This window comes from Phacochoerus africanus, chromosome 4 (genome assembly GCF_016906955.1).
Source record: "Phacochoerus africanus isolate WHEZ1 chromosome 4, ROS_Pafr_v1, whole genome shotgun sequence".
Lineage (NCBI taxonomy): Eukaryota > Metazoa > Chordata > Mammalia > Artiodactyla > Suidae > Phacochoerus > Phacochoerus africanus.
In genome coordinates, this window is record NC_062547.1 from 15,762,727 (window position 1) to 15,781,550 (window position 18,824).

Sequence of the window (18,824 nt, forward strand, 5' to 3'; positions counted from 1 at the left end):
GGAGAATTGAGAATGAGTTGTAACTGGACCTTTGGAAGGAACTAGGTCACCTAATGGCCAAGAGTAGAAGGAAATAATTGGGAGGAGAAGAATAAGAGTGGGTACTGAGTGTCAAGGGACATGTCTTCAGAAGACTCCGAAGGGTATATGGAGAGGTGAGAATCCTATTCTGCAAACCAAAAATGGAAAAGGAGCAAACGGAAGCTGCCAGCAAAAGACAAAAGGATTCAAATGCAATAGAGAGACAGTTGTCCTGGAGACAGCAACACTGTCCTTGCAGCCCTACATCGCCCAATGGGGCACTCAATCTTTGTAATAGGTTTTTCCTCCCTCTCATCTGTTTCCACTAGTCCAACCTGTACATAGAAAGTGATTTTTTACTTTCCAGTTGACTAACATTCCTAATGATTCCGCATTGTCCCCTGAGTAAACCTGAAAATCCCAATAGTTCTTTATGAACTGGACCTAGAATTTCTTTTTAGCTTTATGGTTACTGTTCTCCAGTTTATTCCAGACCCATTCAATACATTTTCAAAGCCATTCTCTTTTCTTAGAATTCTCTTCCCTTCTTCTTTGTATAACTTAACTCCTACTCATCCTTCTGTATCCAGCTTACAAGTTTCTCAGACATGAAAGAGATTATTATATAATTCACCATCCTAATATAGGAGTCTTCTTTTATATCATTTCAGATCTCTCTACCTAAAATATTGCCTCCTGGTGGTGACGTCATGGCTAACACACACAATGTGACAGAGTTTATTTTTCTGGGACTTTCTCCCGATCCGAAGGTGCAGAAAGTCTGCTTTGTGATATTTCTGCTCTTGTACACAGCCATTGTGCTGGGGAATTTCATCATTGTGCTCACCGTCATGACCAGCAGAAGCCTCGGCTCCCCCATGTACTTCTTCCTCAGCTCCCTGTCCTTTGTGGAGATCTGCTACTCCTCTACTACAACCCCCAAACTCATCTCAGATTTGCTGGCTGACAGAAAAGCTATATCTCTGTGGGGCTGCATGTCACAGGTTTTCTTTATCCACTTCTTTGCCGGCACTGAGATGTTCTTGCTCACTGTGATGGCCTATGACCGCTACGTGGCCATCTTCAAGCCGCTCAACTATGCCACCATCATGAACGGGCAGGTGTGTACCTTCCTGGTGGGAGTAGCAGGGGCAGGGGGCCTTTGTGCATTCCTCGGCCCAAATCCTCCTCATTTTCCACCTGCCCTTCTGTGGCCCCAATGTGATTGATCACTACTTCTGTGATGTATTTCCCCTGCTCAAGCTTGCCTGCTCTGACACTTTCCTGATTGGTCTGCTGATGGTTGCCAATGGGGGGACCCTGACTGTGATCAGCTTCCTGGTCCTCTTAGCCTCCTATGTAGGTCATCTTGCTGCATCTGAGGACTCAAAGCTCTGAGGGGCGGCGCAAGGCCCTCTCCACCTGTGGGTCCCACATCGCCGTGGTTACCCTGTTCTTTGGGCCCTGCCTCTTCATCTATCTGAGGCCTTCCACCATCCTGCCTGTGGACAAGGTGGTAGCTGTGTTCTACACAGTGATCACCCCACTCCTGAACCCTGTCATCTACTCCTTGAGAAATGCTGAGATGAAGACAGCCGTGAAGAGGCTGTGGATCAGGACAGTGAAACTAGAGGAGAAATAGAGTCTGAGTCTTGGTGTTGATCCTGGGGTTTAGAATGATGTGGAGTCCAAACTGAGGAGACAGAGTGGGACGAAAGACAGATGCCAGGACTTGTTAGTTCTAGAATTTTTCTAACAGGTTCCCATTTTCAACAGCTTCACTGTAATCACTTGCCAAATGTTTTCTCTTATTGTTACTTGATTAACCATTTTTGTGATAGATGTTTAGATTTTTTTAATGATTTTTTATTACTATAAGTAACAATGGGCTAAGTTTCTTTAATGGAAATCTTTAAATATTTTTAAAGCTCCTTTGCTATCGTACATTTACCGTGTTAAAATTTACAGTAAATTTTGATGCGTGGTGTTAAATCAATTCTCAGAGTGGTTGTAATCCAACACTGCCATTAAACTCTTTTTTTTGATAAGAAATAAGATTTTACTTAGTCTCAAAATATCTCCCTACAAAATATTTATTAATTGCAAGAGGTTAAATTTGACTTTATAATCGGGAAATCTGGAAGACATTCCCTGAAACACCTATATGTTTATGGTACTTAGATTGAGAGACACGGAATGTCATTACTGTGACATTCCTACCAAAAATATGTAACCTCAGGAGTTCCCATTGTGGCGCAGCAGAGATGAATCTGACTAGTATCCATGAGGATGCGGGTTTGATCACTGGCCTTGCTCAGTGGGTCGGGGATCCGGTGTTGACGTGAGCTGTGGTGTAGGTTGCAGATGCGGCTCAGATCCCACGTTGCTGTGGCTGTGGCTCAGGCTGGCAGCTGTAGCTCTGATTTGACTCTTCACCTGGGAACTTCCACATGCCATGGGTGATGCCTTAAAAAGAAAAAAAAAAGTAATGTTAGTTTAATTTTGAAAACTGTCAGTTAAGCCCAAACTGAATAATATTTTGCAAAGAGAGTGGTCAAGATGATAGACTAGGAGGATGCTGGGCTCACCTATCTTCATGAACATACCAAAGCTCTAACTACAAATATAGTGATTTGTACTGAAATCTACCAGAGGACTAGCAGGATAACTCTTCTACAACCAAAGCTGTAAAGAAATATTTACTGAATTCTGGTAGGAATGGAAGAGAAGGGATCAGGACCCATAACCTCTGGTTGGGGGATCCAGCAGAGGAGGGTGATATCTCAGGCTTGGGGGTCCTCCCTGGGGAGTGAGGGTTTCAAAGTACATATTAGGCACCTCAGCCCTTTGGTGTCCATACCAGGAAGACAAGCCACCCCCCGCCCCACCGCTTTAGCTGAAAAACTAGTTGGGATTACTGGAGGCTATAAGAAACTGCTTATATGCTATGTATGCTCTTAAATACACACACACACACACACACACACACACACACACACAGGCACACACATGCTCATGGGTGCTTACTCCCAGTCACAGTACAAGGCAGCAGATAGAAAACCTCCTGGGGTTCTTGTTTGCCTGCCAGGACCATCTCAGTGTGCTATCCAGCCCACAGCAGGCTCCTGCTTCACCCCTATTCCTCCTGGTGTTTCTCCTCACTAAGACAGAGGCTGCCATTGCCAGTGAGGATGGGCACACTTTGGGGAAACAAAGCCATTTTGGACCTTGGTCTTGCCTCTAATCAGGATAGAGGCAGCCATTGCCAACATATGTTTTGGGAGAGAGCAAGGCTGGCCCAGAGTGGAGACAGCCACTGCCAGAACACCTGTCCCTGCACACACTCTCTGAAGGGAAGGAGGCTAGCTTGGGTGGAAACCTCCATCCCCAGAGTGTGTCGTGTGCACACTTGACAGGGGATGGGGCAGGCTCAGCTATGTGGCACCAACCCCCCAGGCCCCAAGCCATCCTGTAATGAAGGTAGAAACACTGGGGAAAAAAGTGAAACCAACACAAAAGTGCAGTCCTAAGCCCTCACACTCTAGACATGTCCCAAACCAGGGTAGAGACTGACACCACACCTGGGAGAAACCCAACTCCCTAAGGGATCCCTCCCATCGTAGGGCAGTGAGGGCCATTGAGTGGACCGTCAAAGCCACTGGGCACACACAGACCACATAGGAATGCTCCCACAAAAGAATATGCCTTCAAGATCAGGATAGGTGACTGCAACACTGCTTTCGCAGAGAGAGAGTTAAACAAAAGGAGAAAACTGAAGGAGACACTTCAAACAAAAGAGAAACAACAACCAAAAAAAAAAAAAAACCCAAAAAAACCTAAGCAAAACAGAGATAAATAACTTGCAATTCAAAAGATTGCAGTAAGAATGCTAACTGAATTGGTAAAAGAACAGGCGAACACTGAGAATTTTAACAAAGATTTAGAAAATATAAAAAAGAGCTAGTTAAAGCTGAAGAATAAAATAACAGAAATGAAAAATGCAGTGAATTAACAGCAGAATTAGGTGATTCAGAAGAATGAATAAGTGATTTGGTAGATAAAATAATGGAAATCACTAAGCCAGAACAGCAAAAAGAAAAACAAATTTAAAAAAATGAAAATAGTTTAAAGGACTTTTGTCACAACATCAAATGTACCAACATTCATATTATATGGCTCCCAGAAGGAGACGAGAGAAAGGGGTAGAAAATGCATTTGATGAAATTATATCTGAAAACTGAACTTGAAGAAGGAAATTGATATGGTGGTAAGGAATCACAGAGAATCCCAAACAAGATAAACCCAGAGAGCCACATGAGGACATAATTAAAACGGCAGAAAGTTAAAAAGAGAATTCCAAAGGCAGTAAAATAAAAAGAGCCACATATAAGGGTACCCCCATAAGGGCAGCAGCTGATTTTTTCAGCAGAAACTTTGAAAGCCACAAGGGAGTGGTGTGATATACTTATAGTGCCGAAAGGGAAAAACCTACAACCTATGATATTCTGCCAGCAAAGTTATCATTGGAATTGAAAGAGAGATAAAGAGCTTCTCAGACAAGCAAAAATTAAAAGAACTCATTAATACTAAACTATCCTTAGTTATTATTAACTTCTTATTAACTAAGAAGTGTTAGAGGGTCTTCTTTAAGAGAAAAGAAAAGGCTACACCAAGAAATAAGAAATGATAGGAAGGGAAAAATTCCACTGGTAAAGGCAAATATACAATAAAGACTGTGGATCAACCACTTAAATAAGCTAGAATGAAAGTTAAAAGACAAAAGTTATAAAATCAACTATAACTATGATAAATAGTTAAAGGAAAGACATGAAGATGTAAAATATGACATCAAAAATATGGGGGAGGAGTAAAAATTATAATTCTAAAATTGAGATTTGTAGAATGTTTAAACTTCAATAACTATCAATTTAAAACAAGTAGATAAAATTATAGGTCATTGTGCCTGAACTCAATGAAAACCACAATTAAAAAAAACTATGGTAGATACACAAAAGTAGAGAGAAAGGAACACAAACATAACACTAAAGAAAATCATCAAACTACAAGGGAAGAGACTAAAAGAAGAAAAGAACAGAGAAGAACAACAACCAGAAAACAACAAAATCACCATAAGCCCATACCTATTAAGAAACACTTTAGGGAGTTCCCGTCGTGGCGCAGTGGTTAACGAATCCGACTAGGAACCATGAGGTTGCGGGTTCAGTCCCTGCCCTTGCTCAGTGGGTTAATGATCTGGCGTTGCCGTGAGCTGTGGTGTAGGTTGCAGACGCAGCTCGATCCCGAGTTGCTGTGGCTCTGGCGTAGGCCAGTGGCTACAGCTCGGATTCGACCCCTAGCCTGGGAACCTCCATATGCTGTGGAAGCGGCCTAAAGAAATAGCAAAAAAAGACAAAAAAAAAAAGAAAAAGAAACACTTTAAATATCCACAGACAAAATGCTCCAATCAAAAGCCATTGAGTGGTTATTTGGATAAAATAAAGAAGACCCATCCATTTACTGCCCAAGAGACTCACTTCAGTGCTAAAGACAACCACACCCACTGAAAGTGAGGGGATGAAATAAGGTATTCCACACCAGTGGAAATGAAAAGAAAGTTGGGGTAGCAATTTACATAACAGACAAAGTAGACCTTAAAACAAAATCTGTAATAAAGGACAAAGAAGGACATTATATAATGATAAAGGGATCATTACAAGAAGAAGAAATAACATTCATAAACATAAGTGTTGAATATAGGAACATCCAAATAAACATTAACATAAATAAAGGGAGGAATGAATAATAATACAATAATAGGAGGGGACTTCAACACCCCACTTACATCAATGGACAGAACATCCAGATGTTTCTACCATTTAACATCCTATCCACCCTCCAATGCCCATTTGCAATGCTCCTGCCTTTCGGAAGCTTTCAGGATTATCCCAAGCAGATATGTCTTCTTCCCTCTTTGAATTTCCATGGCACTCAGTTAGAATCTTTTCAAGCTTTTACTACCTATATTTCAGTGTTTATTTCCTGACCCTCCTCCCCCCCAGCTGTCACTCTCTTGGGAATATGTCATGAATCTTATATCTAGCTCGAATTGATATACAATGAAACAATAAAGGTTTGGTCAGTTAAATTTCTGAAAGTCAGTAGTGCTTTAGATTATATGTGACTAATGGTTATTACATCTATTTTCATCTCAATTATCTGAATAATATACTAACATTATACCACTAAGACCAACCAATAATCACTGAGAATTGTTTCAGAGAATAAATATATGTGCAAAAAAGAGCATGTATTGTGTGAATATTTTACTATTAACCAAGAGACTTTCCAATTTTACCACTAACCAAGAATGTTTTAATCTCATTTCATCCCAGAACACTCAGCTGATGTAGGTATGAGTCTCCTGTTTTATAGATAAAGAGACTGAGGCTGTGGGAGGTCATTGCTTTGATACTGGTCACAGAGTTAGTAACTCCCAGTGTCTGAGTTCAAACCCAGGACTGCCTGATTTCTAGGCTCTTGCTCTCCCTGTGCATTCCTCTGCTTCTCTTTAAAGATTGTCAGAATGCTAACATAGCTAAGCCTCTGAATTCTAAATCTGAGGTCTCATAATCTCCTTATTGTCAGGCATTTTTCCATGAAATCATTTTAATGTCAGGGATTTTTTTTTTAATATAGCATGTACTGCCTTATGATGTTCACAAGCATTCCTGGGTCCACATAAAACCAGGGGCTGAGATACCAGATCTGGGAGTGGAGGGTAGGAAAGCAGCAAGATATGATACTTCTGTCAGCTCAGCCTCCTGTTCTCATGACAGCAAAATCTGGTCACTGAACTGCCAGAGTTACCTAATATATGGGATCAAAACTCAATATATTGGTGAAGAAGAGATTTTTTAAAATGCTGAAAGAAGGCAGCATTATTGAGAATAACATACATTTCAGAAAATGGGAAAAAGAAATCAAAAGATTAATATGAATTGAGCATCCACCAATAACATTCCTAAAATTAGATCTCAGGAAAGACAAAGCTCACTTTACAGCTGAGAAAACTTCAGGTCAAGGACTCATCAGTAGCCCTTGATTTTTTTTTTTTTTTTTTGGTAGCAGTTGTTTGTGAATAATGATTTAGAATCCAGAATTCCTCAGATACCTCCGGGATGGGTGCAGGGGCAGAGCAGAGGAGGATGGGAGGCAGCTGAACAGGTAGCTGTGGGATTTCAATAAAAGCAGCTGATTATCTCAATATGTTTTATGTAAGATTTATGTTGATGAAAAACAGTCAAATCCTTAAAAAAGTTTAAACCTACTCCAATATGCTGTGTCTATACCTCTTTCTTGATTGGTCATAACCTGGTTCTGTGGTTTGGATGTGGAGTTGCAGACTTTAGGAAATGACTTCCATTCTGAGCAGGGGAAGCAAAGCCAAAGCTTCTTCTAAAAGTCATATCCAGAGAGTCAAGGCAAGAACCTCCCTGTTGAGAGTGAAGGTGTGCCTCAGAACACATAGCATGTCCCATTGGGGTGAATGCCCTTGAACATGTGGTGTTGACTCAGCCCAGCCTGAAACTGCCTCCACTCTTGGGATGATGAAACTCTTGTGTCTTTCTATTATGGTTGCAGACTGTGGCATAAGACTTATGGCATTGAGTCGTCCTCATAATCTTTCTTTTTTTTTTTTTAATTTGTGAGTCACAAAGGAACTAGAAATACCTTCTAGTCTGACCTCCTTGTGCATTAGATATTCCAAGTTTTATGATTCTTTGTACTTAAAATTTAATAAAAAATGTTTTGAAATAAATAGAAATAGAGAAGAACTTGGAAATAAAGCCCTTGCATACTATCTCCCACTTGACTCTGACATGCAACAATTGAGATCTAATAATACTTGATATTAAATAAGCACCTACTAAGAAACTGCATCAAATACTTCTACACTCTCTCGCTGTCGCCGTCTTAGGTGGTGTGTAGTATCATCACCAATCTGAAATATGTGGAGAGTGAGTTTCTGAGGTGTCAAGCAACTTGCCCAATGTCATTCAGCTAGGGAATGGGAGAACTGGAAATCAGTTTTACAGAATCTGCACCTAGATTCTTGCTGACTGTGATGGTGCTGCCCAGAGCAGTTTGCCCTTGATGGCCTGAACACCAACTGTGTTGTTCCAAGCACTTGGTCATTTGGTTTTACATCAGAATGTCCTTGCTGAGTTTTTTTTTGGGGGGATGGTGAAGAGTATTACAAAATACCAGCTAGAAACAACGAGCATGTTTTACACTTATCATAAGACCAAATAAAAATAAAATATGGTAGAATTTCTTTTTTGTGAAATATGCTGAGGTAACTTATCTGCTATCAACGTCTTTTTGGGGGTCATACATGGTGATTATATTATTTTTGGTTATAGCATTCCTTCAATGGCAGGACCTGGCTGGCTATTTCCAAGGCTGTTTCTCCTTTTTTGTCCTGTGGTTAAAGATAACCATCTGATCAAACCATTTTCAGACTTTTAGAAGGGAGTAGGAAAATGATTTTGCAGTAAAATACATATATTTTCTTCTGGGAATTTCTGGGAGCTGGAAATGCTTAATAAGCTTGGGCAGAATGTCCCAGGAGAGGACAATTATTTCCTTGTACCCACCTCTGGCATTGTCATTGCTTATTGTTCTAATTTTCATGTGTATCTGAGTTTGGCTCCTCTGAGTGAAACCCCTTTGTGCCAACCTCAGTGAGTATATGCCACAGGCATTTTGGTTCTTCCTCTCAGTCTTCTGTCAATCCTGTATCAGGATCCTAAGTCCCTGGGAGATGTAGGAACTGGAGCTTATCTAAGACCTTATAATACATGATGGAGGACTCTCTGGACTCTTCTGCTAGTGACAAATATAATTTGACTTTTTTATTGCCACCACAGTAACAGAATGATTGTTGATACAAAGGGTGCTCAAATATGGGCCTGTGGGATTTCACTTTCCTTATCCCCACCGTCTAAAATACTGCCCTTGACAATGAACCAGAGGTAACAGTCAGTGTCCTCCCATCACTGATGTGCTCACTGTAGACTTACGGCAGGTTTCCAAGGTTATTGTCAGGCCCAGAAGAGAAGTCCTGCCCATATAAAATGAGAAAATTAATAAAATGTATTTCCAAAGGTGACCGTGTTGAGATTTAAACTGATATATGCAAGGAGGTAAGCCTCTGTCTGGCACATAGTGGTGTAAGTAAATATTAGCTCTTTGGCATAAGATTATGTGCAATTGTGAAGTCCTATATGTGTATAATTTTTTAAAGCCCTATAAGTATCATTTATTCCTTCAATCTGGAAATATAAATTGAGCACCTGCAATGTGTCAGGCAATGTGCTAAGCACTCAGCATGCATTAGAGAAGAAAAGAGACAGTGAACCTTGCCCATGGAGCTCATATTCTAGTAAGGAGAGGCAGACAATAAAATATAAATATAATAAATTAATTATATTCTATATTTGAAAGCAGTCTGTGCTATGGAAAGAAGAAAAAGCAAAACATAGCAAAAGGGGCTGGGTGTGCTGAGAGGTTGCAGTTTTAGCTTTCTTTTTAAAGAAATTTTCAATTAAAGTATAGTTGATTTATAGTGTTCCATCAATTTCTGCTATACAGCAAAGTGTCCCAGATATATATATATATAACGATATATATATATAAATATATATATATATATAACATACACACACACATTCTTTTTCTTATATTATCTTCCATCATATTCTATCACAAGTGATTGGATATAGTTCCCTGTGCTGTACAGCAGGACCTCATTGCTTATTCATTCTACATGTAATAGTTTGTGTCTACTAACCTCAATCTCCCAGTCCATCCCACTCCCTCTGCCTCCTCCTTGGCAAGCGCAGGTCTGTCCTCTATGTCTGTGAGTCTTTTTCTGGTCTATAGATAGGTTCATTTGTGCCCCATTTTAGATTCCACATGTAAGTGATATTATATGGTATTTGTCTTTCTCTTTTTGACTTAATTTACTTAATAATGATTTTTACTTAATAATTTACTTAATAATGATTTTTTTGTCTTTTTTTTTTTTTTTTGCTATTTCTTGGGCCGCTCCCACGGCATATGGAGGTTCCCAGGCTAGGGGTCCAATTGGAGCTGTAGCTGCCAGCCTACGCCAGAGCCACAGCAACGTGGGATCCGAGCCGCGTCTGCAACCTACACCACAGCTCAGGGCAACGCCGGATCGTTAACCCACTGAGCAAGGGCAGGGACCGAACCCGCAACCTCATGGTTCCTAGTCGGATTCGTTAACCACTGCGCCACGAAGGGAACTCCCTAATAATGATTTTTAAAAGTCATTTTTACTTAATAATGTCTTCTATTCCCTTTTCTCTTTCTATTCCCTACTTTGTCCCTGCCCTTTCCCCCAAAGCTCTCATAGCTATCAGATTAATTATTCACTCTTCAGATATATTAATCACCTAGCATCTTATAAGTTTGTTCTTTTTTCCCCACCTGGGTTTATTCACTATAAGTCCCTGCCCAGCCCTTCCTCAGAGAAGTGACTAAGCTGGGGAACAAAACACAGAAGGGCTGCCAAGTAGTGAGTGTGGATGGGGTGGAGCCTGGGGTGAGGTTAGGATGTACCTGGGACATTGGCTCAGCCTCAGTGCCCACCCCTGGACCACCAGCAGGCTCCAGGTGGGGTCAGTGAAGGTGTTTGTGAGAATAGGTTTTTGATTTTCTGCCAGTGTTTTAAGCCTGCATCCTTGACCCTGGTGCCTTTCCTGGGTAGGAGCTAGAGATATAGCCGAAAAGAAACAGACAAAAATCCTTTTACTTATGGAGCTTATATTTAAGTGTGTGTGATAAAAGCTGACATTGAAGTCTTCTAATATTCCTTTCTGGGACTATTTTAGACTACTGATTCAATTATTCTAATAAGTATGAGACAATTAAGGCTTTCTGTTTCTTTTTGGATCAGTTTTAGTAGAAGGTTGTATTCATTTCATCCAACCTTTTGAATTCATGAAATAAATTCAGAGTTTAATTTTAATAGTTGGGAGGGGGATCCTTGATGGGCTTCCCTTACAGTTGAGGGATTATTAATGCCTCAATGAGTGTCCTATTCAGGGTCGGCTTGTTCCGCATTGATATTTCTCAGATAATCTTGTCCCCTGTAATGCTCCTATGATGCCATGTTTAATTTATCAGTTGATGCTGGAGATCTCAGTTGATCTGTATGCCAGAACTGCCATATAACATGTAAGGTACTATTACGACAGAGAATGGGAGCTCCACAGGGTGGAAAACTTGATGAACTCATTTCTGTGCTAATTCTGGAATGTTTTAGTGCACTGCAGTTAACATGAATCTTGTTTATATTATTTATCTTGTTTAAACTCACCATCTGGAAATGGACATAGGTCCAAAAAATTTCTTTCAAATAATCCCCATATGGGCATTCCTATCGGGGCACAGCGGAAACAAATCTGAATGGGAACCATGAGGTTGCAGTTTCGATCCCTGGCCTCGCTCAATGGGTTAAGGATCCAGCGTTCGCCATGAGCTGTGGTGTAGGTCACAGACTTGGCTTGGACCCCGCATTGCTGTGGCTGTGGTGTAGGTCAGCGGCTACAGCTTCGATTGGACCCCTAGCCTGGGAACCTCCACATGCTGTGGGTGTGGCCCTAAAAAGACAAAAAGACAACAACAACAAAAAAATCCCCAGATAAAAAATAATACCATTAACACACACACACACACACACACACACATCTCTTCAGTTGTGATACATCTCATCCTTTAATGTAATAAAGCCATTAAGGTTAGCAACCTGTTTTATTTTTTTCTTTTTAGGGCTGCACTCATGGCATGTGGAAGTCTCCAGACTAGGGGTTGAATTAGAGCTGTAGCCTCTGGCCTACGCCACAGCCACAGCCACAGCAGTGGCATATCAGAGCCACATCTGCAACCTACATCACAGCTCATGGCAATGCCGGATCCTTAACCCACTGAGTGAGGCCAGAGATTGAACCTGAGTCCTCGTGGATACTAGTCAGATTCATTTCCTCTGAGCCAGACGAAACTCCAGTAACATGTTTTAAAATATTTTATTTCACATTTCTCATTCTTTAAATTTTTTGATATATTTAAAAATCTACCAAGTATCTTTTTTTTTTGTCTTTTTGCCATTTCTTGGGCTGCTCTCTCAGCATATGGAGGTTCCCAGGCTAGGGGTTGAATTGGAGCCATAGCCACCAACCTATACCACAGCCATAGCAACACGGGATCCAAGCCGCGTCTGCAACTTACACCACAGCTCACGGCAACGCCGGATCCTTAACCCACTGAGCGAGGCCAGGGATCGAACCTGTGTCTTCACGGATACTAGTTGGATTCATTAACCACTGAGCCACGACAGGAACTCCCCAAGTATCTGCTATTTAGGCTACACATATAGATGATTTATTAAATGTATAAATTAAAACTTTTTAGTAGTAGAGGCAAGATTAAAAAGTTGAGACAACTGCACTATTCCCCATGTTTGTTTTCTTCTTCACACTAATGCAATGTCTATTTCTTTGCTTCTTTATTTGTTTATTGTCTCTCTCCTACCAGGATTTAAGCTCCTTGAGGGCAGGAACTTTTTCATCTGGGCACACAGACTGCATTTCCTAACTTTCTTACCTCCATGTGGGCTCTTGTCACTAAAGCGTGGAAATAATGTTCCTGTTTAGGTTTGGTCCATAACATGTCCCCAGTGATCCTTCATCTATCTCTCATCTTTGGCTGGCTGGGTGCAGATGACCCAGCAGATGGTTCTGAAACCCTGGAGACTGGAAGTGTCACAATTTGGAATGGGCCTGTACCCAGGAGTCATAGCCTGGTGGAGAACTGCCCACAAGTCCTGCCTGATAATACAAATCTGCATTGGACTTAGTGTGAATGAGAAATAAAGTTTTATTGGGATTAAGCCACTGAGTTTTGGGCTTTTTTAAAAAAATTATTACTATTATTATTTTTTGTCTTTTTGTCTTTTCTAGGGCTGCACTCGCAGCTAATGGAGGTTCCCAGGCTAGGTGTCCAATCGGAGCTGTAGCTGCTGGCCTACGCCAGAGCCACAGCAACGTGGGATTCGAGCTGCGTTTGCAGCCTACACCACAGCTCATGCAACGTTGGATCCTTAACCCATTGAGCGAGGCTGGGGAGAACCCGCAACCTCATGGTTCCTAGTTGGATTTGTTAACCACTGCGCCATGACAGGAACTCCATGGAGTTTATTTTTGTGTATGGTGTTAGGTGTTGGACTCTTTGTAATGACCCCAAGTTCATTTAACTCTTTTATGAATTTTGATTAAATTTTCCGAAATCCTATCTTAAACCTGTTTTTAGGGTGTGAATTGAAGAAAAAAAAAGATAAATAGCAATCAATAACTTACTTTTTTTTCCTAGAGCTTTGCAATGTTTACAATCTGTTCATTTATTTATTTATTTTTGGTTTGATCCCGTCAACACCCTAGCTGATGTTTATAAGCCCTAATCACCAATCAGGGGTTGGAGCTTAGTTATAGAGAAGGGCACTGCAGATCTTGAAATAGAGGGATCCCGAGTTTAGGAGGGCTGAGGTGTGGTGGAAAAATCCGTGGAGCACATGGGAACGAATGGGAGATGTGAGAGGCTACCATCCAGGGGCCATGAAGTGGCAGAGGCAAGGTACCCAGGTGAGAGTTGAGTACATCTGTGTGGTATGAAACAGACTGCCTGATTTCTTTCACAGCCCTGAGTACCATTCTCTCTGTGATAACAGGGGCCACGCTGGTTTCATCTGCTGCTTCCACGTCAAGCAGCCCAATACCTGACATAATTCATAATGAGTAAATGAATAGAGGATCTAAGAGTCTTTTCCATATCTCAATTCTATTTTACCTTGACTTGATTTATTCTAGGAGGTGTTTGCTGATCCACTAAGGTGGAGAGCTCCATCCGTATGAAAGCTAATCAGAAAGGGAGCCACCAGGGTTGCCAAGGCCACTCTCAGGAATACACTACTGCTCCTTTGCTGTGTTAACACTGGGTTAATACTGTAATATTAATATTTTCTTTCTTTTTGAATAAAAACATTCCTTGGGTCATTCATATCTGTTAGAACGCTGGAAGTTTTTGTTGTTGTTGTTGTTTTCTTTTTACAGCTGCACTGCAGCACCAAGGAAGTTCCCAGGCTAGGGGTCAAATCAGAGCGGCAGCTTCTGGCCTGCACCATAGCCACAGCAATATTGGATCTGAGCTGCATCTGTGACCTAATGTTTTAGCCCATAAATCTCCTGTTTACCCAGAGTGAACGTCTGCTCCTTTTGGCAGAATCTGTCTAATTGTTATTCCCAGCCCATCACAACTGATTTTTTTTTTTCTGCACTGATGGTATGTGGAAGTTTCTGGGCCAGGAATCAAACTTGCAATTCTGACCTGTGCCTCAGTTGTGGCAACGCCAGATCCTTAACCCACTGTGCCAAATGGGAACAGCCACAATGGACCATTTAAACTTCAGGATCATTCCTTTTTGAACCCCTAATGTGTATTCAAATGGCTTCAGTGAAAATCCTGACTGGGCCACTTATTGGTCATGGGAGGTAATCTTGAGCATGCTACTTATCTTCTCTTTGGCACAAGTCCTTCAATATAAAGATGGCACTCAACTTTTTTGGGTCATTGTGGAGATGGAGTGAGCTAATGCATGTAGAGAGCTTGCGACAGAGCCCCAAATGATTACACATCAGTATGTGCTTGCTCTTACTCTCTCTCTAAAAAACTATTTCTATTCCTTGGTTGGTCTCACTCTGATTCCTCCTCCCCGGAAGCTTTTGTTTGTAGATATTGCCTGTCTTCCCATTATCCTTTTAGTGAGACTTTTCCCTCTTGTCTGTAAGTCTGAGGATTTTTCTGTAGCAGAGTCATCTTGGACACTAAACTTTGGCTGGGTAGATGAGCCTTTCTGACTTTGTTGAAATTCTTGCATATGGTTTTCTCGAGGTGATGGGTTCACTACATCATGTCTCCTCATGACCAAGATACAGCAATACGACCAGGAGAGTGCAATACATGTTTAGAGCTCTAGTCTTAATCTATCAGGTTTTTGCTTTTTAGGGCTACACCTGCGGCATATGAAGATTCTCAGGCTAGGTGTCGAATTGGAGCTGTAGCTGCCGGCCTACACCACAGCCACAGCAATGCAGGATCTGAGCCACGTCTGTGACTGACACCACAGCTCGCAGCAATGCCAGATCCTTAACCCACTGAGAAAGGCCAGGGATTGAACTTGCGTCCTCATGGATGCTAGTCATGTTTGCTAACCTCTGAGCCATGACGGGAACTCCTCAGTCTATTAGCATTTTGTCTGTAGTTTAGGTTGCTATGTCTGCAAGGAATGTGGAAAATGGAGGATGAATTCCTTCATTGCTAAGATTGTACCTAGGTCCATTTTTCCCAAGCCACCAAGAGAAGGTATTTTTGGGTGGTGGAGTGATTGTGGGTGAGAGTTTCAGATCTACTGTGGATCCAGGGAGCTGTGGGTGAGCTCGGATTTATTTGGCTTACAAATAATTTCTGATATTTCCATAGCTCATCTTTCAAGATGTGGAGAGAATGTTTAGAATCCTTCTTTCAGACTTGCCGTTGCTGAAATCACTAACTTTGGAGTTGCACGGGACAAAATCAGTGGATTGATGGCTAGCGTCTTGAAGGAGTGAGCTGGCCTAGAGGGATCCCTGAGGGTCATTTGTGATGATACCAGGGGAAAAAGTAAAAGTATAATTTATTCCTTTAGATAAACAGAAGAGGGAAATCGAGGCATAAAGAGGTTAAAAATCTGCTCAAGTTCACATTATCAGTAAGTGCCAAGGGGAGTTCCTATTGTGGCTCAGTGAGTTAAGAACATGAAATAGTGTCCATGAAGATTTGGGTTCCATCCCTGGCCTCACTCAGTGGGGTTAGGGATCTGGAGTTGCTGGAAATTGTGGTGTGGGTTGCAGATGTGGCTCAGATCCCACATTGCTGTGGCTGTGGCATAGGCCTGCAGCTGCAGCTCCGATTTGACTCCTAGCCCTGGAACTTCTATATGCTGTAGGTGAGGCCATAAAAAGAAATAAAGTGCAAGCCTGGGATGCAAATCCAGGTCACAGATTATGTTCAGATTATAATTTGCAAAAGCAGTGGTTCACAAATACAAGGGAAAAAGTTCAGTTTACTAATAAGGCGGGTTAATTACAGCTATAATACTTCTCCACCTCCATTTTTCCTCACTTACAAGTGAGGAATACTGTGGCTTAGGAAGATGAAGTGAATCTCCAAAGGTCTCAGTTACTTATGGCTGACTTAGGACCAGGCCGTCCTGACTCCAGGTCAGGCACTATTACCACCAAGTTGTGCTGCTTATGAAAGAGAATTATGAAACTCTTAAGCAGTTTTCTTTTTCTTTTCTTTCTTTTTTTGGTCTTTTTGCCATTTCTTGGGCTGCTCCCCGCGGCATATTGGAGGTTCCCAGGCTAGGGGTCGAATCGGAGCTGTAGTGCCAAGGCCTACGCCAGAGCCACAGCGACGCAGGATCCGAGCCACATCTGCAACCTACACCACAGCTCACGGCAACGCCAGATCGTTAACCCACTGAGCAAGGGCAGGGACCGACATCCGCAACCTCAGGTTCTAGTCGATTCGTTAACCACTGCGCCACGACGGGGGAACTCCAGCAAGTTTTCTAAAATAAGAGGATTGATACAATGAAAAGTGTGTGAATCTGGACAACAGATATAGCTGTGGTCAAGTTGTTTTCTTACTTACTAGCCTTGGGATAGTAGGTAGGAAGAAGAAATTTCACTGATGTTAATTTCATCATCGATGAAGAGAAGATAAAATCTGCTTTTCAGTCTCAGTGTAATGATAAACGATGGATGGTGCATAACAAAGTGCTGAGTTATTCATTCAAGCAGATACCAATTATATGGACATATAATTTTTTTTGCCGGTTTACCAAACTGGCTCCCCAAGAAAATTGGGAAATGTCATTCATCTACTAAGTTACTTCTCAGTTCATTTGAAATTGCTCTTTACAGCTTTAATAATTTCCAAAAGAGAGACCTGGATAGAAAAAACAAAGAACGTTACTTACTATCAGCAAGTGGCCAAAAAAATATAAAAATTTTTTAAAAAAGATAACATTTAGAAAAAAAATCCTATATCCATTACTGGCTGGGATGAAAGAGAGAAAGAATTGACCTCATTTTGGTGACAACTGTGGAAATTGGGAGGACCCTTTTTGGTGAGAGATATTACAAATCTTTATAATATCTGTACTGCTCTATTTTGTATACATCTGAGGAAATTATTCTAGGGATCCAGAAATAATTTAATACATGATGAGGTTTTGTGGTGTTAGAAATAATGACTTATTATAGATACATCCACTTAGAATAATATGCAGTCATTAAAAGTAATACTTTTTTGGAGTTCCCATCGTGGTGCAGCAGAACGATTCTGACTAGGAACCATGAGGTGTAGGCCGTAGATGCTGCTCAGATCTGGCGTTGCTGCAGCTGTGGCATAGGTTAGCAGCTACAGCTCCAATTTGATCCCTAGCCTGGGAACCTCCATATGCCTCAGGTGCAGCCCTTAAAAAAAAAATTAAAAAATGATACTTTTAAAGAGTTTCTAATCATATGGGAAATGTTTCATTATAATACTAATCAGGATAGTATATTAAGTATATGATGAGATTTCAACTGGTAAATGAGAAGTGAGCAAAAATCCACATATGGAAGAAAGACTGGAAGAAAAATACACTAGAAAATTGATAGTTTTCTTTTTGGATGGCAGGGTTAAGAGTAATTTTTTTCATCCCCTTTAAGTATTTTCTGAAGTTTGCCTAATCATCATGTGTTATGTTTGTAACTACTTTACTCTCCTTTTCCTTAGAGGATCTGCTGATACACAACCTTGGCAAACCAGAGCTAACTACTTTGTTTTTTTCTGTTCCTTTGTCCTCTCCATGGGCTGAGTAATCTGGGTTCTGAGATGACACATTATGATGTAGGAGGGGTACAACCTGAGGAGTCAGAAGACATGGGGTCTGCGTTCAATCTCTCACAACCTTGCTTCTGTGACTCGAGCTGCCTACTTAGTATTTTCAGCTCAGAATGTTAGCATTTTAAAACTAAGATGTTTGCCCCAAATTCTCACCAAATCACTGTTCTTAATGAGTTCTTAGTAATGAAAATGGGAAGTGATGATTTAAGCGGTCCCCTGTAGCCCATAAATGGATGAAATCCCTTATGCAGTTTTTGAACCCATGTCACTTAGTGGGAGATTTCCAAGTCAAGGAAGTGATTATAGAAACCATGCAGTTTATCACTGCATTTTTCCTCTCTGCAGGAAGCTTCTTTAATCCTGTCTAGGCATCATTCAAAGCAGGGGAAGGAGGATCAGATGTTGCAGAAGGATGGACCGGATGACCTGTTAGGATTTCTATTTGTTCTCTCACTCTGTCATGTTAGAATGTAATAAAAATTCTGATAAGAAGCTATTGACCTCCTTAGATGCCAGTGTAAGTTTCCTATATTGTTGGGGTTTTAGTATTTTATTCATTCAGCACATACTCATTGAGCACTGCTCTAGGTCTGGCAATAAGGATATCAAGCACAAAAAATTCCTGCTTTCAAGGAACTCCAGAGTGTAGTGTAGGAGGGTGGGGGAAGACCAATGCAAGATAGCGTGCAAAGAGCTAGGATGAAGATGCTATATGAATACGCAGAGTC

At 41.2% G+C, this 18,824-nt stretch overlaps 1 pseudogene; it reads left to right on the forward strand.

Moving 5' to 3' along the window:
• The first annotated feature begins 731 nt into the window (after positions 1 to 731).
• Positions 732 to 1,663, forward strand: LOC125124079 (olfactory receptor 4X2-like; annotated as a pseudogene).
• Positions 1,664 to 18,824: the final 17,161 nt, after the last annotated feature.